The sequence below is a fragment of the Sus scrofa genome, chromosome 10 (assembly GCF_000003025.6).
Source record: "Sus scrofa isolate TJ Tabasco breed Duroc chromosome 10, Sscrofa11.1, whole genome shotgun sequence".
In the NCBI taxonomy this organism is placed as follows: Eukaryota; Metazoa; Chordata; class Mammalia; order Artiodactyla; family Suidae; genus Sus; species Sus scrofa.
In genome coordinates this window covers 47795257-47820466 of record NC_010452.4, presented here as the reverse complement: position 1 = coordinate 47820466, position 25210 = coordinate 47795257, and the positions used below count along the sequence as shown (strand labels likewise).

The window sequence follows — 25210 nt, the reverse complement described above, 5'->3', positions numbered from 1 at the left end:
GTAACAGTGGGGCGGGTATAAGATGCAGTGGGGCAGGGAGGGAGGAGGATTTTCTTTTTTCATTTTTCCAGCCGCACCTGCAGCATATGAAAAGTTCCAGGCTAGGGGTCGAATTGGAGCCACAGGTCCCAGCCTATGCCACAGCTACAGCAACACAGAATCGGAGCCGCATCTGCAACCTATACCACAGCTCATGACAACACGGGATCCTTAACCAATGTATAATTCAATCTGTCATTTTAAATTGTTATTATTATTATTTGCTTACGTTGTGCTCAGTGGGATGAGATAACATAATGTCCAGCTACGGGTCATTTTTTTTTTTTTTTTTGCTTTTTTTTTAGGGCCAACTCATGGCATATGGAGGTTCCCAGTCTAAGGGTCCAATAGGAGCTACAGCTGCCAGCCTACACCATAGCCACAGCCACGCCAGATCCAAGCTGCGTCTGCAACCTACACCATAGCTCACGGCAATGCCGGATCCTTAACCCACTGAGTGGGGCCAGGGATTGAACTCATGGTTCCTAGTCAGATTGGTTTCCACTGTGCCACAATGGGAACTCCAACTATGGGTCTTATGAAGAAATCTGTTCCCATGTATTTACGGTAAATATTTTTTTGACATTCAAACTTTTATGTATATAATTTGAATATACAAATTTGAATGTATTGTATATACAGTTGAATGTATTGTATATACATTTATATCTATATAAACGCATGTATCTATACATCTATGTAGACCACATATCTCTACATTAACATATATCTATATATATCTATATATTCATAGAGATATGTATACATTATCTATCTACATATGTAGACATATACGTGTGTGTGTGTGTATACACATATTTTTTTTTTTTGGTCTTTTTTCTAGGGCCGCTCCCGTGGCATATGGAGGTTCCCAGGCTAGGGGTCTAATATATGATTATACATACATTTATATCTACATACACATATATCTATATATCTATATAGATCACATATATCTATGTATCTACATAACCTACTTGTGTCTAATGTATATCTACCTATACATATAGATATGTAGACATATGTATGTGTAGATATATATGTGATTAAAATAGAATGACATGACTGTCATAATAGGCACTCAATAATAAGTATTTTTACATGAATTAGTACATATGCATTCAAGTAACGTATCCTTATATAACCTTTCAAGGACAATTTCACAATACAGGTACCATAGAACGTAATTTGAATTGTAAGCTATGTTTTAATTTGCCTATTCTGTGGAAACATACCCCCAGGCACGTGCAATCTCTGTGGTTTATATTATCTGGGTGACGACATGTCAAGAGAGCGGAGCTGCCACCAGTCTGTATCTGCGGCAGCTGGAGTGCCCTGCTGCCCAGATAAGAGAGTTTGGGAATGAGTTTTCCTTCCCATAAACAAGCCACTTCATATATTATACAGTCAAGCTCTCCATCACCCCTGGGCATAGGTGGGCAGGGGGTCACAGAAAAGAGCATTCTAGACACCCACAAGCTCCTGGAGTTCCACCCGTTCATCTCTGAGACTCCTGAAGCATCTTGGGAAGACAAGCACCTAAGACAGTGGACTGGTCCCCAGGCCACGTGCCTTCACAGGACCTACATGGGATACAAAGTGGCCACCTGCCCCTTGTGCTTGAACCCAGGGGCCCAGCCTATACTCAGCTGCCAAATCCTTCAGGTCTGGAAGGAAGAGGTCCGGCGCAAGAGCTGAGCCTTCTGAGACTCGTGCTTAAATCAGACCAAATTCCTAACAGCATCACAGCACAGCAGATCCAGGGGCCACAGGTGACTTGGGTCTGGGAAGCCACAGCCCTGCAGGGTGGTCCCAGCCGCAGGAGGTAGCAGCGAGCCCTTGCCCCACCCCAGGTCCAAGGCTCCCAAGAAAAAGCTGCAGGGAGAGCCTGGGAACCTGGAGGGCCTGCAGGGAGGGAAGCTTTTACAGCTCCCTTAGATGTCTGCACGGGGCAGTCCACCCGGGTGGGAGGCTGCCGCCTCGATGTTTACATAACCGAGTTCTCTGGAAAGGATTCTGCCCGAAGTGTCTCTGGCAGGGACTTCTTGCACGAGCTGCGCTGGCGGACCTCGCCTTCCATTCATCTTGTTGGAGGTTTCCAGGCTGGCCAGCTGCCCTGTGAACCACCCCAGACGCCTTTTGGAGCCCTGCTCCTGAGCCTCCTGATTCGGCGGCAGCAGCAGCAGCGCCATGGACAGGACAGGGTCACTTGTTCCCCCAAACCATTTACAAACTGGGGTGGGGCATGAGGTGAGAAAGGAGGGAAATGGGGGGTGGGGAGAGGAGGAGGAAGAGGATTCCAAAACCCAAGGAGGGCTCCCCCCCCCTTTTTGCCCCAGGATGCATGGCCTCTCCATGGAAATGCTGTCACAGGCTATAACACTGGGGTGTAAAATGCAACTGCCATGGCAAATGAGAAACCTAAAAATATCCAGGGTCCACCTCATTGAGAGCAGTTACAGAAATAAAGACGTGGCACTGGATCTCTGTCAAATCAAAATTTCTGATGGTAAACAGAATTTCTCCAAGCTTTCAGCAGGAGTACTTATCATGTTCCTACACATCGGAAAAAAGGGGCTGAAACAGAGCCTACTGTTTGGGCTATTCCCCTGCAAGAAGGAATGAGAAGTTTCTGCTGCTATCGAGACTGATTAAAAGATGGCAGGGTTCCTGATCTTTCCTCTTTCCTGATTTAACCGGGTGTCAAATGGTTTACACAAGTTATTCCAAAGCCTCCGGTAACCAAACCTGAGTGTATTTTCAGCGTACACTGCAGAAACGACTTCGAAATGAGTGTGTGATGAGATAACTGTTCAGGAAAAGGCAGAATTTTAAATCTGAACAAATATGTGAGGTAAGGATGGGGATTGCATCTCACATCCTTTGTAGTGTCCAGCATGGACCTGTAAACACAGAGACGTCTCAGTAAATATAAGGCTGAAAATAGGGAGTTAAAATTCTTGATTGGGGTGATGGTTTCATGGCTGAGGGCGTGGTCAAAAATCATCAAATGATACACTTTGAACAGGTGCAGCTTACTGTATGTCAACCATACATCAATAACTACGTTTAAAATACAACAGTTTGTCCCTAACACCAAACACAAAAATCAACTCCAAATGAATTTAAGTCCTAAATGCAAGACCAGATACTATAAAACTCTTAGAGGAAAACACTGGCAGAACACTCTTTGACATAAATCACAGCAATATGTTTTTGGATCCACCTCCTAGAATAATGAAAATAAAAGCCAAAATAAACAAATGGGACCTAATTAAAATTAAAAGCATTCGCACAGCAAAAGAAACCATAAACAAAATGAAAATACAACCCACAGAATGGAAGAAAATATTTGCAAACAAAGTGACCAACAAGGGATTAACCTCTAAAATACACAAACACCTCCAATGGCTTTATCTCAAAAACCAAACAACCTAATCGAAAAATGGGCAGAAGATCTCAACAGACATTTCTCCAAAGGAGATATACAGATGGTCAAAAAAAGCACATGAAAAGATGCTCAACATCACTAATTATTAGAGAAATGCACATCAAAACTACAATGAGGTACCACCGCACATGGGTTAGAATGGCCATCATCAAAAGTCTACGAACAGGAGTTCCCTTCGTGGCTCAGCGGTTAACGAACTCGACTAGGATCCATGAGGATGCGGGTTCGATCCCTGGTCTTTCTCAGTGGGTTAAGGATCTGGTGTTGCCATGAGCTGTGGTGTAGGTCACAGACACAGCCCGGATCCCGAGTTGCTGTGGCTGTGGTGTAGGCTGGTGGCTACAGCTCCGGTTGGACCCCTAGCCTGGGAACCTCCATATACCTCAGATGCAGCCCTAAAATAGCAAAACAAACAAACAACCCTAAAATAGCAAAACAAACAAACAAACAACAAACCTAACAATAAATGCTGGAGCGGGTGCATAGAAAAGGGAACCCTCCTACACTGTTGATGGGAATGTTAATTGGTAACTCTACTATGCAAAGCAGTATGGAGATTCCTTATAAACTAAAAACAGAATTACCATATGATCTGGCAATCCTACTCCTGGGCACATATCCCCAGAAAACTCTAATTCAAAAAGATACAGGCACCGCCATGTTCGCTGCAGCACTATTTACAATACCCAAGACATGCAAGCAACCTAAATGTCCATCAACAGATGAATGGATAAAGAAGATATGGTACATATATACCATATATATGTGGAATATTATTCAGCCATAAAAAATAATGAAATAATGCCATTTGCAGCAACATGGATGCACCCAGAGATTACCACATTGAGTAAGTCAGAAAGAGAAAGACAAATATCATATAACATCACTTATACATGGAATCTTAAAAAATGATATAACTCAACTCATTTACAAAACAGAAACAGTCTCAAAGACTTTGAAAACAAACTTACCAAAAGGAAAACAACCTTACCAAAAAGTTAAATCCACAGATACGCACTACTACATATAAAATGGATACACAAAGAAGATCTGCCACACAGGGAACCATAGTCATTATCTTCTTTTAATAGAAAAGAATAATCTAAAAAAGAATATAGGTGTTCCCATTGTGGCTTAGTGGTAACAAAACTGACTAGTATCCATGAGGATACAGGTTTGATCCCTGACCCTGCTCATTGGGTTAAGTGTCTGGCATTGCCATGAGCTGTGGTATAGGTTGCAGACGTGGCTTGGATCTGGCGTGGCTGTAGCTGTGGCATAGGCTGGCAGCTGCAGCTCTGATTCGACCCTTAGCCTGGGAATTTCCATATTCCACAGGTGTGTCCCTAAAAAAAAAGAACATACATATGTACATACATGTATATACGTACATATGTGTACATATATATAAATCTGATATATGCATATATATATATATATCTGAATCACTTTGATATACACCAGAAATTAACACAATACAAATCAACCATACTTCAATTAAAAAAAGACATAATCCTTCCCTTGGAAGCTACAGTGGGAGACACACATTACGGGTCATTTGAATTTGGGATCCAACCAGAGCAGCAATCTGGCGGGGAGGCTGCAGGAGAAGCGGTGAGGGGGACCCGCTCTGCTGGGAGGAACAGGAGGAGATAACACTGGAGGCTGGCACTGCAGAAGGAGCAAGGGTGTCCTGGCAGAGAAGGGATGGGTGACCATCTCCAAGAGGCTGATGTCCAGAAAAGGTCATCCGTACGTGGGCAAAGGCAAAGGTGTGTGGCGGCTGTGTGGACACGCAGACCCCCAGAATCCCTGTGCTGAATCCCAACCCCCACTGTGACGGGATGAGGACGGGGTGGGGGGGGAGCTTTTGGGAGGTGATGAGGTCATGAGGGTAGAGCCCTCCTGGATGGGATTAGCGCCCTTAGGAAAGGGGCCCCAAAGAGCTCCCTCGCCCCTCCCACCTCCTGCGGACACAAGGAGAAAGCACCATCCATGAACCAAGAAGCAGGTCCTCAGAAGACATTAAATGTGCTGGTACCGCGACTCCCCAGCCTCCAGAAGGATGTCTGTTATTTATAAGCCACCGAGGATTTTGTTGTCATTGCCTGAACAGACTAAGACAGTATATGAAGGACAATGGGAAAGAAGTTTAAGAAATAAGAGGCTGCCAGGTTGTGGTGGAGATTTTTATTCCGTGTTAAGGGCTGTGATCTACAGAGGATGAAGGGAGGGGCAAGAAGAGATGGAGAGAGAGAGAGAGAGAGTGAGAGAGAAAGAGAGAGAGAGAGAGAGAGAGAGAGAGAGAGAGTGTGTGTGTGTGTGTGTGTGTGTGTGTGTGTGTGTGTGTGTGTGTACGAGTGCGCATGTGCAATAGAGGGTGGGAAAGGGATACTGTGATGATTTTACAATAACTCAGGGAAGAAAGGAGGCCTTGAACCATGGCAGTGGCAGTGGGCACCTCACCCAAAAGAGTCTGGGAAGAAAACATATGAACATGGCATTGGAGGAACTGCTGATGAAAGGCCAGCAGAGCTGACTACCAGTAAGGGAGCAAAGAGGAAGAGCTGGGCAGACTGGTGAGTCATCTATCACAGGACAATGATTTTTAACCCTTAGGAGGAAGAGGAACGGGGTAATCAAAAAACCACAGGTGGAACTAGTCATAACAAAGGGAAACTCAGCCAAGCATTGGCTGATCTGGAGGACTAGTAGAGCGAGGTTCCTTTGGGCGATCGTATTTACAGAACATTGATAAGTAGCCAAACCCAGTCTTTTCAAAGCCAGTCTGACAGGCAACCTCACCAGGGAGGGTCTGATGGGAAGGGGCTGGCCTATGTTGTACTATTTTCATCTTCATCTTCTAGTCAACAAGGAAAGCTGTGATAACACAAGATGCCTCACTCTCATCTTTCTTTCTTTCTTTTTTTTTTTTTTTTTTTTTTTTTGGTCTTTTTAGGGCCACACCCCCCAGCACATGGAGGTTCCCAGGCTAGGGGTTGAACTGGAGGTACAGCTGCCAGCCTACACCACAGCTACAGCAACACCATATCAGAGCCGCATCTGTGACCTACAGCACAGCTCACAGGAACGCTGGATCCTTAAAACACTGAGCGAGGCCAGGAATCAAACCTGTGTCCTCATGGATTCGGATTCATTTTGGCTGAGCCACGACGCGAACTCCTGGATCACACCTTTCACAAACAAGAAGCAAGGATGCTCACAAATTAGCTTTTTTCTATTTCCCTTATAAAACACAAAGCCAGAGTTTACACTCTGGCACAACAGGATTGGCGGCATCTTGGGAGTGCCGGGATGCAGGTTCGATCCCTGGGCCGGCACAATGGGTTAAGGATCCGGCGTTGCTGCAGCTGTGGTTTAGGTCACAACGGTGGCTCAGATCTGGCCCCTGGCCGGGGAACTCCATATGCTGTGGGGCAGCCAAAAACAAACCAAAAAACCCCAAAGCCACAGTATAAACATACAGTTTTGGGGATTTTTTTTTTTCACTTGGGTTTCGTTAGTTCTTTAGGAATGCTATCAGCTCTACTGACAGCAAGAATAGAAGAACCTAACCACATTAAAAAAAAAAAAAAAACCCTCCCAAAAAAAAAAAAAAACCCCAAAGGACTGTCGTTCTGAATATTATTCTTTGGATAATACTATGAAGATAAATTTAGATCTTTCCAAGTTGGAAGTTTTAGATTGCTGGATCTAAAAGGCACATTGATAAAGTTACAACTTTAGGAACCGGAGGGCAGACAAACTCAATTGCGGTGGGCTAGAGAAACCATACTTCCCACAATAAAGGAAGACGGGACCACAAACAAATGACAGCTTATAGTTTCTCCATAAAATGACAGATACACTCCACCCTGTCTAGGCAAACAAAGCCCATAAGCTGCCCCTGAAGATCCCCTAAAATATATCCTTGTTCTGGATGTGGCTGTTATGCTCTATAAATACTCTCCTTGTTTTTACGTTTGTTTAATGCTTTTAGTCTGCTGCCTGTGTGTGCGCCTGTTTAATCGGGCTCCAAGAAGATGGACCACCTCTCATGCAGATTTATTTTATTTAATACCTTGAAGATTATCAGGTGCTTAAATAATTTTGGATGAATAGTCTGCAAATTGCCATGCCGATTTCTCACACTATGGGGACACTGTCCGTATTTTCAGAGCACTCAGATGGGGGTGGTGCAATTGGAAAAAAAAAAATCTCACACAAGCATCTAAAACACTTAGGCTCTGGCCTTATTTCTGCAGTTTACCTGGCTGCGTTAAGTACTTGGGTGAAATTTGAATAAGAAAATAGGAGCTGAAAATCTTTTTAATTGATGACCATGAATGGAAAATAACCAAACATTTTATACAGTGATTGGATTGTTACCTTTGTTGTTACGAAATAGATGGCCTACTAGGCACATGAAAAGCTGTTCAACACAGCTGATTATTAGAGAAAAGCAAATCAAAACTACAGCAAGGTATCACCTCACAGTGGTCAGAATGGCCATCTTTAGAAAGTCTATAAATAATAAATGCTGGAGAGGGTGTAGAGAAAAGGGAACCCTCCTACACTGTTGGTGGGAATGTACCTTGTTGCAGTAGCTATGGAAAACAGTATGAAGGTTTCTTAAAAAACTGAAGATAGAGCTAGCATATGATCTAGCAATCCTACTCCTGGGCATAGGTCCAGAGAAAACTCTAACTCGAAAGGATAGATGCACCCCAATGTTCACAGCAGTGCTATTTACAATAGCCAAGACGTGGAATCAACCTAAATGTCTATCGAGAGGTGAATGGATAAAGACGATGTGGTACACATATGCAGTGGAATATTACTCAGCCATGAAAAGAATGAAACAGTGCCATTTGCAGCAACGTGGGTGGACTACTGAGAGATGATCATACTAAGTGAAGTTAGAAAGACAAATACTATATTACTTGTAAGTGGAATCTAAAAAATAATACAAATTTGTTTACAAAACAGAAACAGCTCACAGACATAGAAAACAAACTCATGGTTACCAAAGGTGAAAGGAAGCAGAAAGAGATAAATTAGGAGTTTGGGAGTAGGAGATACACACTATTCTATATAAAACAGATAAACAACAAGGATTTCTTATAAAGCACAGGGGAAAATATTCAATATTTTGTAATAATCCAAGTTGGAAAATAATCTGAAAAATTCAAGAGGAAACTAACACGATGCTGTCAATCAACTAAATTTCTATTTAAAAAGATGGCATAACCATTGGCTGATATAACCTTTTATCTATTGGAGAGTTTTTTCAAGATAAAAGCCCTAAGAGCTTTCTGATCAATCCTGAAAACTGAAGAATTTCAGAAAGGTAGGGGGAAAGAATCCATTAGTGCAAAGGCAAAATCATATTTCTTTTCTTTCTTCTCTTCCTCAAGCAACCCTCACTAGATTAATGTTCCCAGACTCGCTGGAGACTCAAAGGTGCAGCAAGATGCCTCCCAATCTTACTAAGTCTCCTCTATCCCAATAAAGTAAGGATCACCAGGGCGATGCCTTTGCAGAGTCCTTTGGGGGAGACGGTGACATTTGTGAAATATCAGCGCTCAAGGTCGTTTTCCTGATGCTTTTCCTCTTTCTAAAATTCATTTCTGGATTGTAGGTGAGGAGGGCCCACTGATTTCAGTAGTACCTCCACTGCCACAGCCAGTGGCCTTCTCACATCAGGAGTTCCAACCCTCCCGCAGTCAGCACGGCTGGGTCAAGCAGGGAGGGGAGAGCGCAAAGACAAACCTTTTGATTCTAAAAGAGTCTCCGGTACTCTTTGTACTAAATGCTTTGCAGGTATTATCTCATCAGCTGCTCTGAATATAACTTTTCTGATAAATAGGAAAACTGAGGCTCACAGAGATTCAGTCATCCACAGCCAGGAAGGGGCTGAGCCAGAAATCAAAGCCAGGGCTCCAGGACACCACGGCCCCATCCTCTCTTTGCCAAGGCACACTGTTGGGAGGAAGGAACACCCGTCTTGATCCTGCAGCTGAGACCCTGCCGAGGTGTCCCTGAATATTTGTGAGCATCTCTTCGATTGTAAAAATGACCTGTACTCCTCGTTTCCACTCCTAAAAGGCCACCTGAGGTGTATGACTTGATGGTCAATTTCCATATCTCGTGTGTGCATGGTCCATAGGCGGCATGGCATACTGCACGGAGCTGCAGCCCTTGCCACTCTGCTGCAGCCTCTGCTCTCCTGCCAAGACCTGCAGGCTACATCTGCGCTATTGGTCATTCTGGAGTTATTCTGTTACAAAACCCTCAACCATCCCAATGAAAGGGGATTGAGAAGGCTGAACACTGCCCTGCTTTGTGTTCAGCTCCAATCTGCTTCTTGTCCTCACCACGCCCCTCTCTTTTCTGCTCACCCTCCGAGCAACAGAGAAGTCAGTATCCAGTACCTCTTGGGGCTAGCCAGGGGGCAGGGCAGAGAAATGCGCAAGCCCGCACTGCACCACCTGCTCTATTTGTAGGTGTGTTGCCCAGCTCCAGACGGTTCCATGCTATTTGGGCTTCCCAGTTTGGGTTTGTCAACTCTATCGACTTCTACCCAGGCATGTGGGGAGGGCATAATTGCGCATTTTATGGTTATGTATGGCTCAGCCTGGCAACGCTCTGATAATTACTTCCATTTGCTGTCATGCATTATCAATCTAATTCCCCACTACATGCCATTTTTTTCTTGCATTCCTTATCCAGCAAGGACAAAGAAAGGCAAAAGCCCTGCAAAGAAGCCCACATCACCAGAAGAACAGGCTACTTCTGAAGCAAGCGGTGGAGTTAGTTACCCTCCAAGGTTGGGAGGGGAACTTTTGGCTAATTCAGAGTGAAAATGATCATGAAAAAGTTTGGCATTTTGCTTGAGTACCACTTTTGGTTCTAAAATGAGCAAGTATTGCTAAGTGGGAGCAAGAAGCCACACCCTTAGTACAGACTAAAAAAAAAAAAAACAAAAAAAAAACTAGATACAGGAGGGGCTACATTTTTCTTTAGACCACTGGGCTTTCTAGCTTTGTGAAGATGCCAAAAAAAAAAAAATCAATGTTGGGGTTGGTAGGAAGAGTCACTCAGTGATTTTTCTTATTCGAATAGGACCTACTGGGTGCTTGTCATGAGCACAGGGTAAATGGGAACATTCAGTGAATAGAAAGTGTGCAGTAACTATGGATTGGTGAATCATCGCTAATAAGAGAGGAGCGAGATGGCACATGTGAGTGGAGTCAGCATGGGGAGACAGGTGTGCCCATGCCAGCGTCCTTGACCATGGACACCTCAAGTCTTCTTGCGCTGCATCGTGGAATTGCCAGAGCTTCGATTTTAAAACAAAAAACCAGAAACCATCACCCAGGATGGAGATGAGCCTTCCTAACAAGTTGGATGCTATAAGCTCCATCACTGAACTGGAGTTTATGATACTTGAACTTGTACAGAGGGGTTAACGCACTTGGTTCAAACGGAGGCTACCGGCTCATTTTTTTCTTGATTATTTGGTAGTCATAAGGCCTCCGAACTGAACCAGACGCCTCAGATCCCTTCCAACAATCATGGCGTTAATCTTAGCAGTAATTGCCACCTTCAAAAAGAAAAGGATTTTTTTTTTGGAGGGGGGGTTAAATACCTAATTTCCACTGATACAACTAAGAATTCAACATACACACTCAACAGCACCCAAAACAAGCATTAAAGCAGTTAAACAGTTGCAACAGCTCTGATCATCTTCTGAGAATGTAAGTGGGGCATAATGATAAATAGTTTTAGGATAGTGTTGCTCGTAGTGGGGTTGGCGGCCTCAAATGTCACAGTGTGTCTAAACCGTTCCTTATAAGAGAAATGCATGCTGAGCCCACAGGACAGAGGAAAGGGTGACAGCACGGATTTAGGGAACCCAAAGGAAACTGCTGCCGAGAGAATTTCTGATAAGCTGGATTTATGCTGATTTGGAAAACTTCTTGCAGAGGAGAGTGGTGAAACCAGCAGGCTTTGTGTGCAATGGTGACCCTGGAGCCCAGAGTCCCAGGAGCTATCACATTAGCTCCTGAGATTAAACGTCCTGGGCAAAGCAAAAACGAAAAACGAAAATGGTAGATGCTGCCAATACATGTCTGATCACGGTGAGAATGAACAGCACAAGGCAAAAATCTCAAATCTCGCCCTTTCCCAAGAGGTCTGACTTTTAGTGGCCACTTTTCCCAGATTCTTTTGCTTTTTAGGGCTGCACCTGCAGCACATGGAGGTTCCCAGGCTAGAGTCTAATTAGAGCTACAGCTGTCAGCCTACGCCACAGCCACAGCCACACAGGATCCGAGCTGTGTCTGTGACCTACACCACAGCTCACATCAATGCCATGTCCCCAACCCACCGAGCGAGGGATCGAACCTGCATCCTCCTGGATACGAGTGGGATTCGTTTCCACTGCACCACAATGGGAATTCTTCCCTGGATTCTTTAAGTCTTCGATTTTGCTTTTTGTAGGAAAAATTTAAATAAGCATCTATGTAGCCTTCATCATGACAGAATGATCCTTGCTCTTCTCTTTCTAGAGTCAACTCCTACCTGTTAGGTGACATTCGATATCTACTTTTGGGGGTTCCCGTTGTGGCTCCGTGGGGTAAGAACCTGAGGATACAGGTTCAACCTCTGGGCTCGCTCCGTGGGTTAAGGATCCAGGGTTGCCCCAAGCTGTGGCATAAGTCGAAGATGTGGCTTGGATCTGGCGTTGCTGTGGCTGTGCTATAAGCCTCAGCTGCAGCTCCAATTCAACCCCTAGCTTTCCATAAGCTACAGGTACAGCCCTAAAAAGAAAAAAAGAAATCTACTTTTGTTCCTTTAAGTACCTACTCAGAGAGCAAGGCACAGCAAGGAATCAGAAATGGGCAAGATGGAGAGAAGGAATAAACAATGTCCTGGGGAGCTTAGGAGTCCACGCTCACCCCGTGATGCTCAGTGGTTCCCCATTTGCTTCTTTAGTTCAAGAGGAATGTAGTTTTAAAATTTAGATAGATAGTCTTTAAAAATCCCATGGTGTCTCCCCCTATGAGCTCTCAGAAACCATCTCTAATAGAGATGCTGGAATTTTTCACAATGAATCAATCTAAATAGAGAATTTCTGCTACAAATGTTATGGACATATCAGCTGATATCCAAAAAAAAAAAAAAAAAAAAAAGATAGGAATGAAAGCTATTGGTGACTTCAGACATGTCCATTCTGATAGTATGCAGAAAGTGGTTTAGGAGTTTCCATCATGGTTCAGTGGAAAGGAATCTGATTAGCATCCATGATGACACAGATTCAATCCCTGGCCTCACTCGGTGCGTTAAGGATCCAGCATTGCCGTGAGCTGTGGTGAAAGCTGCATAGGTGGCTCGGATCTGGCGTTGCTGTGGCTGTGGTGTAGGCCAGCAGCTACAGTTCAGATTCAACCCCTAGCCTGGGAACCTCCATGTACCTAGGATGCGGCCCTAAAAAATACACACACACACACACACACACACAAAGTGTTTAAACTAACCACATAACCTATTTAATTCCTAGCATGTCTTTCTCATTTCACTTAAACGGAAATCTCCAGAAGCTACATTGCTCCTTTTTTAAAAAAAGAGCCTATTGACATGCAAAAACTTCTAAGAACAAAGCTTGAAATATGAAAGTGCCCTATCATATCTTCTGTCATTCAGTGTGTCAGGCTAAATGCAACTCTTACAAGAGATATGCATACGATGTTGAATAGAACTGTATTTGACTCATACACACACACTAGCATTAATAACTTGAGCATAAGTGGTATTAATACAGTAAAGTCAGTTGTGATTTTCTTTGCAGGAGGTCCCACACAAGCAATATTTACTAAAAAAAACAAAGGTACCTCAACACATGGCATGCCTTGGACTTTTTATCTCATTGCTGCCTCTCCCATCACAAACCCATCACACCTTCTCATCAAGTCATTGAGGTTGACTCCAGAGACCTTTCCTTTAGAACTCTGGCATTCCCACTACGACGCTGAGCCTTTTTCCACATTCTAGAACCCAAGCAAGGACTGACTCTTGGCTTGTCTTCTGACCTCAGACCATAACTGGGCAATTCCAATAAAACTCAGCACCATCCACACCTGGGATGCAGTTCTCACGGATTATGAAATCAGCAGTTTCCTGAACCTCAAGGGGTTTTGGTTTCCCCCGACAAGATCATGCTAATGGCACTTGCCACCTGCCAGGCTGTCAGGGGACGTGGTAACAACACCTACGAATTACAAAGAGTCCCTATGCCATAAATAACAAGTCTTATTAATAAAATTAGCTCAAGAGAAGTGCCACAAAGAATATTAGCAGCAGCGGTGGCAGATCACACTTGGTCAGAATAAAAGGGGGTGGAAGGATTTTCTGACCCTTTCAACTAACACTGTTCCCCTTTCACACAAGAAGAGTTTAATCTTTTTTTTTTTTTTTTTTCTAAAAGGTTACTTCTACCTACACAACTCTGCATATCAAGTCTCACTTCTTTCCAAGTTATCTGGAGGCAACATTACATTCATTGGCAGGACAATATAGGGTTGATTTCAAAGCAAGTTCAAATATTGCTTCAATCCAATCAACTGCAGCTATTTAACCTCAAATTTATTTCCTTCAGCACTCACATTCCCGGTGTGCCTGGAATAAACCCGGATTTCATTTGTAGCAGAATGGACCCCTCAGCCAACAGAAGAGGCTCATCCTCTGACCCTCGAGGTAGCAAGAAATGAATACTTTGTGAATCAAAACCAAATTTCTGCTGATCTGAAGGTTTGCTCTTTCAGCCTTGTCCAAGTCAGACTCCAAAGAAAGGGGGCCAAATGCTATCTATGAATGAACCTGGAGCAATTTAAAGATCACAAACAAAACAATGAAATATGCCCTCCCATGTCCACCCCACCCCAAAACCACACTGCTTTGCTGGACATTTTAAAGATGGCACATGTAGCTAAGTTCTATCACACAGAATAAGTAGATCCTTGCATGCAACTCCTGACTTACTTTCTTCAGTGGTGGTTTCCCTGGATAAAGTCAGAAGTTGGCCCCTGGCTCCCTCTTTGGTGCTTTTCTCAACATCACACCCATGCTTCTGGACAAAGATGAGACTTACAGATGCTGAGATGTTAAGGGGATACGAGCAGCTGTTCAAAACTCACTTAGGTGGGGAGTTCCCATCATGGCGCAGCAGAAACAAATCTTACTAGGAACCATGAAGTTTCGGGTTTGATCCCTGGCCTCGCTCAGTGGGTTAAGGATCTGGCGTTGCCACGAGCTGTGGTGTAGGTCGCAGAGGTGGCTCAGATCTGGCATTGCTGTGGCCGTGGCATAGGCCAGCAGCTGTACCTCCAACTGGAACCTCCATATGCCACAGGTGTCATCCTTACACACACACACACACACACACACACACACACACAAAACCAAAAAACCCCTCACTCAGGTAAATGCAGATCAAGTCAGCCTGACTAGGTGTCTATACACAGCTGAGTCTACTTCAACATTGAATAATTAATTCAGTGTCCCCACTGAACAGCTGAGATTTAGAAATGTGCTTGTTGGGAGAATCTCTTTCATCAGAGACTGTGAGGATTCAAACTGAAAGAAGCCACAACAGCAGTAGCAACCTCCACTGGGATGTTCCATTCATAGGGGAGAAAGAACCTTCTCCATTCATGGTGGGGTCACAGAGTCCTTTACCGGCATTGGATCGCTTTTCTCAGCAAGCAGAGCTTCCGGGGGACTGGCAAGGCTGCATCATTCAAAAACCCGAGGACGTCTAAGAAGCCACCGCCAGACCTATTATTAGAACAGCCATCCCTTGGAAATTTCGCAGAATTTGCTTGAATCTACTGAGCAGTTACTCTGCTAACAAGGTAGCAGAGAAAAGGCACAGGGTTCCTGGTTGCACATCAGCAGCCCACAGAGCTTTCAAAGTACAGGATGGATTCATCTTTTCTCAATGCAACATGCACCCGCGTTTGGGCAGCTGCTTGCAATACAGCAGCACCGCGTTTGGTCATTTTTAAATGATCACGTCCAAGGGGGGGGGGTCCCTCCTCTCCCCCTCCTTCCGCTGTCTCCCTGCATCAAACTTGCTGCAGCCATTTGGAATGTGAAAGAGCAGTCCATTTTAGCAGTTCCAGGCAGCCGGAGATCTGCAGCCTGCCTCCTGCACCCAAAAAACAGAACTGCCCTGTCACTCCCCAGAAAAACGTTTTTTGTTTTTTTCAAAAAATCCCGCCCAGGTTCGCCCGCAGCAACGTCCTTTCCTTTCTGCCCGGGTGGATCCAGCTAGTGTAGTGAGGACCAGGTGCCAAAGAAAGTGGCTGTGGGGGAGGGGGCAGCAGGAGGGAGTAGTCTGTACCGCACGTGGGGTGTGTACTGGAACAATGTCACATCCACGGCATTAAACGCTCTACGTCCTCAGTAAAGCAGATGTGTCATGTCCCTTTCACTGGCCCAGAAATGGACCCAGAAGTGCTGCATAATCAATCGCCTCCCCGCAATCGCGGCTAGGAAACAAAGACACATTACCTTTTATTTGTGGCGCTTCCCGAAGAGCCGAGGAACTTCAGGTTTGCAGCGGCGGATCCGCCGAAACCGGCGTCCCATGCGCCCCGGGTGCGCAGGCCCGGGGCCTACCCGGCGGCATCCGCGCCCGGCGCCTCCGCCTCCGCCTCCTCCTCTGCCGAGTGGCGCTCGCAGCCGCCCCGCCGGGTCCCGGCGCGCCCCCGCCCCCCTGCTCCCGCCGCCGCTGCCGCTGCCGCCGCCGCCGCCCCGCCGCCCCCGCGGGTCCTCCGTCAGCCCATCTCCAGCTCGCGCGGCTCACGCCGAGCCTGGCCGCGCGCCAGGGCGCACCGCTGCCGGCCCGCCCCTCGCCCGCGCGGGGAGCATCGGGCCGCCGCGCCCGGCCCGCCGCATCCCGGTCGGCCCCGCGCGGCGCCCCCGTGCACTGAGAGCGCGCTCGGGGCGGCAGGAGGCCGGATGATGGGCCGGCTCCCGCGAGTCCAGCGCGGCCTCCCGCGTCTGCCGCGCCCCCCCCGCGCCCCGAGCGCCGCCCGCACCCGGATAACAATGAACGCGCGCCGGCCCGGCGCGGCCCCTGCCTAGCCGGGGAGCCTCCGGTCGCCCCGAGCTGGCCGATCCTCGGGTCCCCTCTCTGCGGCACACGCCGACCTGCACAAAGTTAGGTCCTGATCAGCCGCTAAGCAGCAGAGGCTGTGCGGAGCCAGACCCTTGGGGAGGAAAAGCGGGGATTCCAAAACCTAGTACCCTCCCAGCCCCAAGAAGACCCCCCCCCCAAACCCTCCGCGGGAGGCCCTCTCCCACCCCGGGAGCCGAAGTAAGAATTTACCTTGGCTGAACTTGGCTGAAGGCGCAGCTCTTATCCCTCGATCTAGTCCAATTTTCTTGTATTAATCTCCCCTCAACTCTTTGGAAATGGAAGTTCCTGTGAGATAACCTAGTCATGGGGCTATTGTCAGGATTCGCAACAATTACTGGGGAAAGGAGACTTCCATTTCCACAGTCTGGGGGAGGAGGACGGCCCGACACGTTCTCTTTCCAAAAAAGAGAAACAAACTGGGAGATGATCCGGACCGAGAACAATAACTCAATTCACATTGTACGTCTAAATGTTTATTGCTACAGGAGCTCAATTTGCCTTAGACACATTTTTTTTCCCCACGAATTGTCAAAACACAGTTGAAGAACTAAAGGGAGAGGCAGACAGGAGCACCCACGTAGGGAAGGTGGAAAAGCCAGCTTGTCTCAGAGGGAAAAATCCTTCTCTAGAACTCACTCATCACTCGAATCCCCAACCTACCTCCATCCCTCCATTCCTCTATCCATCCATCCACTCATCCATTCATCTTCAAGGGAGGAACTGGTTCCCCTTTCATCATAATTGAAGGGACACCCTGGGAAACTGGCACCGTTATTTCCAGGGCACTGGCAGGAGTAAACACTTACAAACTTGATGATAAAAGGGAATCTCATCCTTTCTTCCAACTGATCTTTCCAGACCCAGCCTGTGTACTCTCGAAAGATCTCTGGTGAACGTTGACAGTTCAAGGGGCCTTACAATCAAGAGAAGGGAATCTCTGCCTACAGTTAAGGTTGGAGGACAAAGTGAGCGCCTGTGATAAGGGCTATTCGTCTTATTTCAAGCTGTGGCGATCACATGCTCCTGGCTGGGAGACTTGATGATCTGAATCTGAGTAATGGGAAGGCCAAGGGGAGGTTTCTGTACTTTTGGAGTCCCTGAAGATTGTTCTAATAGGAGGCCTGTGCTTTCATGTTGCAACCGAAGCCTGTCTCCTCCTGTTCTGTGGCCTTTAAGGAGAATATTAGTTCTTTGGGAGCCGATTGTTTCCAGTGCTGATTTGATTGCAACACCTAGCAGGAGGTGATTGAGAAAATATTCAAACCAACATTTCTCCTCTAGTATTAGTTGGCTGGCATCCTTAGAAGAGTCCTTGGGTGCCGTCTGTCCCCACCTGCTGCCTTTCCACCTTGGCCATGTCAATTCTCAGTATGCCCTGAACTGAAGCTGACCCAGTGGCAAAGGCTCTTTCCAGGTTCCCTCTCTTACTAAACAGCACCCCTCTTCTCCCCACAGGGCTAGAGGGAATCTTTCCTTTCTTTTACTCATACTTCCTTGTCAAGATATCACCAAGCCTGTCCTCACAAACAGCTCTGGAAGGTTCTTTGAGAGCACACCCTAGTCTGACTCGTTCCAGGAGTGCCCGGTGCCACTTGGTTTATCTTTGGTGTGGGAGTAACCTCTGCCCCCAGCCTCAGTCGGTACATACCACCTTTCACAGGGATGTGTCTATAGCAGCCTCCTGACTGGACCCCAGTTGGGTCTCTCAAGCATGTTCTCCATGCCATCATCCTCCTAAAACCCACAGCTGATCACAGAACCTCTTTGCTGAAGCCCACTTGGGTTTCCTTGGCTCGTAGGAATCAAGTCCACGCTTCTTCAGGTGGTTGGAATGTCCTTACACAGACTCTCCTTATCCATTCAGCCTTGTCTGTTGCCACCAGATACCCACTGTCACTCTCCCCTTTCAGTTCCTTAGCCCTATTTCAGGGTCCCTAAGCTCCTGGTCCTCACTTGCCCTCTTGTCCCCCAGCAGCCAGTGACCGTAAAAGCAACTCACAGCACTGCGTACAACCATCCAGGCTTGGCTCAGTGGGTAACAAACCCAACTAGTATTCATGAGGATGCAGGTTCAATCCCTGGCCTCATTCAGTGGGTTAAGGATCCTGCACTGCCGTAAGCTGCAGTGTAGGTGACAGAGGCAACTCGGATCTGGCGTTGCTGCAGCTGTGGCGTAGGCCTGCAGCTGCAGCACCAATTCGACCCCTAGCCTGGGAACTGCCATATGCCGCAGGTGTGGCCCTAAAAAGAAAAAAAAACAAAAAAACAAAAAAACAGTTGATCCTGACAAGCATCCAGGCATCCTCCCACCTTCATCACGTGTCATTCTCCATGTCCCTTGAGTGCTTTGCCGCCCAGGCCACTTTCCTGCCTGAGAATGGCTTTCCTTCTCTCGGCTTTTGCAAGTGTCCAACGCTCACCCACCTGCCCATCCAGCCCCATGCTTTGTACAGCTGGCTCCTAGCCATCCTTCAGATTTTAGCACCAGTGCTGCCTCCTAGATGACCTTGCCCGATCAGCACATGGGGAGTGGCCTCCCCAGCTGCTCTTTGTATCATTAGCCTGTTTATTTCCTACTTAACACTTAACTACCGTCGTGTTCACAGCTGCGTGTTAAAGGCACAGACTGCCGTCCGGCTTCCAGAGCTTAGCCCTTGCCTCAGCCACCTGCTAGCTGTGCAACCTTGGGCAAGTGTTTTAACCTCTCCGTGCCTCAGTTTTCTCATCTATGAAATGGGGATAATTATACCGCCTACCTCATAGGGTTGTTAGAAGGGTTACATGAATCATGTGTGAGACACTTAGAACAGGACCCAGGGATGTAAGTGTAGACACGTGAGGGCCTTTATGTATTTTCTTCTCACTCTGTCCCATGGCCTGGTCTAATCCCTGACATAGGCCCTTGTTGCTCCCTAAGCCTTTTATGTTTGGAGCCCAAACTGAGACTAGATAAACATTTAGGGAAGAAAAATGATATTGGAAGAATTTAAGGACTGAGAGGTAAGACTTGATACATGAGATAAAAATTCAAAATTAAATTATCTGGAAGTTAATGAAAGTAGGAAGGAAATATATTCTCTGTTTCCCCAGCAGTGATCCTTGGAGTTGATGGATGCCAAATGTTGCCAGTCAGAATTCTGTAACGGTCTGTTTTCTGTGGAAAAGCCCATCACGCCACTGACAGTTCAGGCCATTACTTGCAAAGACATAAAGAATCAAAGGCTCTTTGCAAAGTGTTGGTCCATCGGCCAGCCCTAACATGCAGTTGTGATGAAAGGATAGAGTGGGTTTCCATTTTCAGCTCCAGTGTGAGCCACTTTGTGAAGACTCTAACCGAAAAAAGAAACGTGGCAGGCTGGTTTCTGGACATGTGCCTTTGTGTTTTGCTTTCATGGCTGGGGAAGATTCCAAAAGAAGGAGAGATACTTTTCCTTTGGTGCTTCCAGGGGGTAGGCAGGAATTGTGAGACCTGATTGCATGGGGCTTCTCACACAAAGTTAGGGAGTTTTGTGTTGAAAGAAGGCAGCATCTCCAAGACAGGAGAGGGGCTCTGAAGCTGGGAAATGGGGGATGGAGGAGGGGATGGAGAAAGGCAGAAGCACCCCCAGAGGGAGGAGAGGGGCAGAAGCATCCCCAGAAGGAGAGGAGTGCCATCTGCAATTGGAGAGACCCCCTTCTCTGTGTCTACACAGTGCCTCCAGAGGGCGCTAGTCATCTGCTGGGGCAGCCAGAGGACCCTGAATGGAGGGTACCCTATTCTGAGGCGTGTCTTAGGCAAAGGATCTTGGGGGTCCGCCAGGAGGGATGGAGTCTTTGGCTTTAAAATGGATCTCAAGTTCTTGGGTACTTGAGCATTTCAGAGCAATGATGCTGAACTGATGACAAGAGACTGTTTTCTGGAGTGCCCTTTGTGGCTCAACGGAAACAAACCCGAAGGGTGTAGTTTCTGCAGCTTGGATCCCCCGTTGCTATGGCTGTGGCGCAGGCTGGCAGCTGCAGCTCTGATTCAGCCCCTAGTCTGGGAACTTCCATATGCCGCATGCATGGCCCTAAAAAGCAAAAACAAAAAACAAAACAAAAAACCAAAAAATCCCAAAAAACCAGTGAGCTAGGGGAGAGGAAAGGATGAGTGGATTCCTGCCACCTTGATGAGTGAAAACATAGATTTAATTAGGCTTAGAGGAGTAATTGAATGTGTGGTTTTTTTTACACTGAAAGTTGCAGAACAAAAATTACCCCCACTTCACTAATAGAAAGTGTCCAGTTCTTAACTCTGGGATCTGAAGTCACAGCTTTCCTCACAAGCTTGGGGCAGTTCATGGGGCAGTTAGGAGAAGATGTTCTTAGCCAGAGAACTACTGCTGGTGACAAAGACGATACCCACTCATTTCTTTGTTCACCTGCCCACTGAGGACAGACACCAGTGTGGAGTGGATCTGAGTCTGGGCTGTTCATCCTTTCCTAGGGGCCAGTAACATTGAAAAGCCATGGTCTCCTGCTCTGAAGGCACCGTATCACCTTGAACAAGTCCTTTTTTTTTTTTTTTTTGTGGCCGAGCCTGTGGCATGTGGAAGTTCCCAGGCCAGGGGGTCCAACGCGTGCCATAGCAGTGCCCTGAGCCACGGCAGTGCCAATGCTGGCTCCTTAACCCATTGAGCCACCAGGGAACTCCCTTTAAGTCTCTTAATTTTTTTGTGTCCATTTCTTCGTCTTTAAAACTGGCCTGACAGTCATCTCTCTCTCTCCAGCCTTATGAAGACTATGGATTCAACATACATTAACTATTTTCAAAACTGATCACAAGTGATGGCTAATATTACTATGAATACTTAATTCTCTGCCAATCACAGTGTTAAGAACTTTCCAAACATTCATTAATTCGACCATCACGAGATTCCCACGAGGTGGAAATTATTTTTGTTCTTCTTCTGCAGAGGAGGGACCTGGAGTTTAAAAAGGTTTAGGGACATGCTGAGGGGACTCTGTTAATCAGATTTGAACCCAGACTCATCCTTTTGTGACCCTGAGCTCTTACTACCACGTACTAATACAAATGAACTATATTGGCAATTACAGTGAGCAGGGGCCACACGCTTACTTCGGATACATCACTAATGCCAGGGTGAGTCACAGTTGGAGTGGGATGACATCTGGGAAGTGACAGGATGTTGCATTGTTACATCAGTGCCTAACCTGCACCAAATGGACATTGATTTACGTTCCACCCCTATGTTTCTGGAGAAGAGCCCTGGCATCTTTTCCTTCTATGCTTTCATCAGATTTTGAAGATGGAGCAAGAGCCCTGGGTGGGGGGGGCAGGTTAAAGGGCTTGATGGCTTTTAAGTGAACCCTTTTATATTTTTATACCCGATCCTATTTTCTCCTTACTCCCAGGTCAATTAAAGGCCAATTCAGAGCCACTTCAATCCAAAAGAAAGAATTCCATCGCCTCTCCTGGCCAGACAGCAAATACTTAAAGACCATGGTCCCCAGGGTATATGAAGACATCATCTAATAGCTGTGTTTTATTTCGTTATTTTTTAAAAATAGCAGTGTCATTTAAAAAATAGCTATGCTTTATAATCTCGTTATGTTCTCATTACATTAGATTGTTGCTTATTATTTTTTCCCTGGTTGGGAAGCATGGTTCAGACTGCCTTCAACTCAGGGCAGCAAAAACCCAGGGCAGGTCTTTGTGAAACACAGACAAGAATCAATCAAAACATCACAAGCTAATTAATGTAATTTGGAGCCCCTGGGAGCAGCTATATTACAGCGAGTACCATACTATAAAATTGGTTTACATTAGACGTACATTCAAGGACATAGGTTAATTCTCTCACCAAACCCTTTCTGTTTATTTGCTTTGAAAAGTACATTACCAATAGTTAAGACTTACTTGCCACTTACCAGGTACCAGAATCCGATTATATGCTTTATATGCAATGACACATTTAATTTTCTCAACAATCCTGTGAGGTTGGTGCTCTTATTAACCCCATTTGGAGGGAAGGGAATAAGGCAGAGAGGAGTTTTTTAAGCCACCTCAGGTCCTACAGATGACAAGTAGGCAACAGCTGATCATCAAACTCGGGTGGCTTGCATTCAGAGTAGACCCTCACCTCACGTTCCATGGTCAGTTATGTGGAGGAACTGCATCCCTTGTCACCTAGTGCAGTGTCTACAGTGTCTGTCACCTGGAACTCCAGACTTGTTACTTATTCATGGCCCCATCACCTCCTTATGAAAGGGATTGAAGACAGAAACATTTGTGAAATTGAACGGAAAAATGTTTTCAGCACGTATTCCTTTTTCAATTGGGATTTTCGTTTTTTGGTCTTTTTGTCTTTTTAGGGCTGCACTGGCAGCATGTGGAGGTGCCCAAGCCAGGGGTCCAATTGGAGCTGTAGCTGCGGGCCTACGCCAGAGCCACAGCAGCTCAGGATCCGAGCCCCATCTGCAACCAACACCACAGCTCACGGCAACGCTGGATCCTTAACCCATTGAGCGGGGCCAGAGATGGAACCCGAGTCCTCATGGATGCCCGTCAGGTTTGTAAACTGCTGAGCCACGATGGGAACTCCAGTTGGGACTTTCTAATAGAGTGAAGCTTTATATGCAGCTGACATCAATCACTCAATTTCTCAAGCAAGCAATAAGGATGTAATGGAACCACCAGCCAGTGAGGAAGGACAGGACCTAGGATTTTGGAGAACAGAGACCCCTGTGCCTCAGGGAGAAAAGTCAGTTTCCTGAAGTTGAAGATGGGGGCTGGAAACTGTCCTCGAGGGGTGACTCGTGATGTGATGACTTTTTCTGCCACCAGATAAAAATCAGAGCCACCCCCAATTATAATGCCAAAGAATTCACTATCACTCACATTACAAATAAAGTGAGCTCAGTGCAACCAATCTCTGGGGTTCTGACTCAAATAGAAAGTTAGTTAGGCTGTGGTGTTGAGATGGCGATTGGATATGCAAGATTAGACTCAGAAAGAGCCATCTGGAGTTCCTGATATGGCGCAATGGTATCAGTGGCATCTCTGGACTGCTGGGTCACAGGTTTGATCCCTGCCGGGCACTGTGGGTTATATGATCTGGCGTAGGTTGCAACTGGGCTGTGATCTGCTCCTTGGCCTGAGAACTCCATAAGCCTCGGGATGGCCAAAAAAAAGAGATATATATATATATACACACACACACATATATATGTATATGTATATATATATATAAAGAGCTATCTTGGTGGAAAAGAAAAAAACATTGGTGATGTCTGAAGATAGAGAGCTTTTAAATTTGTGGCAATGGATATGACTGACCAGGAAAGATACTGTAGGGGGAAGAGAGGGTTCAGGACCCAGCTTTCAGGCACTGTTCTCAGATTTAAGGCAGCATCAGGGGTGCCTGGAAGGCTTGTCAATACAGATCACTGGGTCTCATCTCCCCCCGACCACTCCCTCCCCTGAAAGTTTCTGATTTATAGGTCTGGGTTGGGGGTGTAAGAATCTGCATTTCTAATAAGTGCCCAGATGTTGCTACTGCTCATTCCTGTGCACCACTGTCCCATCACTGTGGTCTTTGCTCTGCTCCAGATGTGTCCTGGCTTCACTGCTGTTGTCCTCAGGCTCAGACTCCCTCCAGCCCAGGGTCTTTGTGTTTCCCTCTGCCTGGAATGCACCTCCCCAGATATCAGCCCAGGCAAGGTCCCTGCTTAAATGCCACCTTCTTAGAGAGATCTTTCTGGGTTTTTTTTTGTTTGTTTGTTTGTTTTTTAAGTAGAGATATATCAAAGCAACTTTTTTGTTTGTTTTGTTTTTGTATTTGTTTTTTAGGACCATACCTGGGGCATATGGAAGTTAGTTCCCAGGGTAGGAGTCGGATTGGAGCTGCAGCTGCTGGCCTACACCACGGCCACACCAACATGGGATCCGAGCCTGTCTGCGACCTACACCGCAGCTCATGGCAATGCAGGTTCCTTAACGCACTGAGCAAGGCCAGGGATCGAACCCACATCCTCAGGTTTGTAACCCACTGAGCCGCCATGGGAACTCAAAAGTAAGTTTTCTTTATTTTTCAGAGACATCACTCAATTCTTCAAGTGCCAAACTTGTAATGATCTATGACAATCTTTTGTAAAAACAGCAACCCTTCCCACTGGCCCTCCTGTCCTTCTTTCTCATCCCTTCCCTGGCTTATTTTTCTCTTTTGCCCTTATCACCTTCTAACAGACTATACAATGTATTTACTCATGTGCTTTGCTCATTATCTGTACTTCCCAGAAGAGCAGGGATTTATGTCTGTTGTCTGTTTTGTTTTTTGCTGACTCTCTTGAGCCTAGGACAGTCCCTGGCACACAGCAAACGTTCAATAAATATTCACTAAAGAATGAAATAAATGAAGGAATAAATATTCTTGCCTGTAGAATTGTGCTTTTAAACATTTTTTAAAAAATTCTTTTTAAGGCCACACCCATGGCATCTGGAAGTTCCCAGGCTAGGGGCTGAATCAGAGCTG

General features: G+C 46.1%; 1 protein-coding gene across 15 annotated transcripts in view; it reads right to left on the bottom strand.

The window, feature by feature from the left end:
• The window catches only part of FRMD4A (FERM domain containing 4A), a 664082-nt gene that overhangs the window by 228482 nt on the left and 410390 nt on the right, over positions 1 to 25210 (bottom strand). The window contains exon 1 of one of the 15 annotated variants that reach the window (XM_021064226.1): positions 16887 to 18772. The exons of 12 other annotated variants lie outside the window; for them this stretch is intronic. The gene's annotated coding sequence lies outside the window, so the exon portion shown is untranslated. Of the gene's footprint in view, positions 1 to 16066; positions 16298 to 16886; positions 18773 to 25210 lie in introns of those variants that run through there. 2 more of the 15 variants (XM_021064228.1, XM_021064225.1) reach the window with 2 other exon arrangements.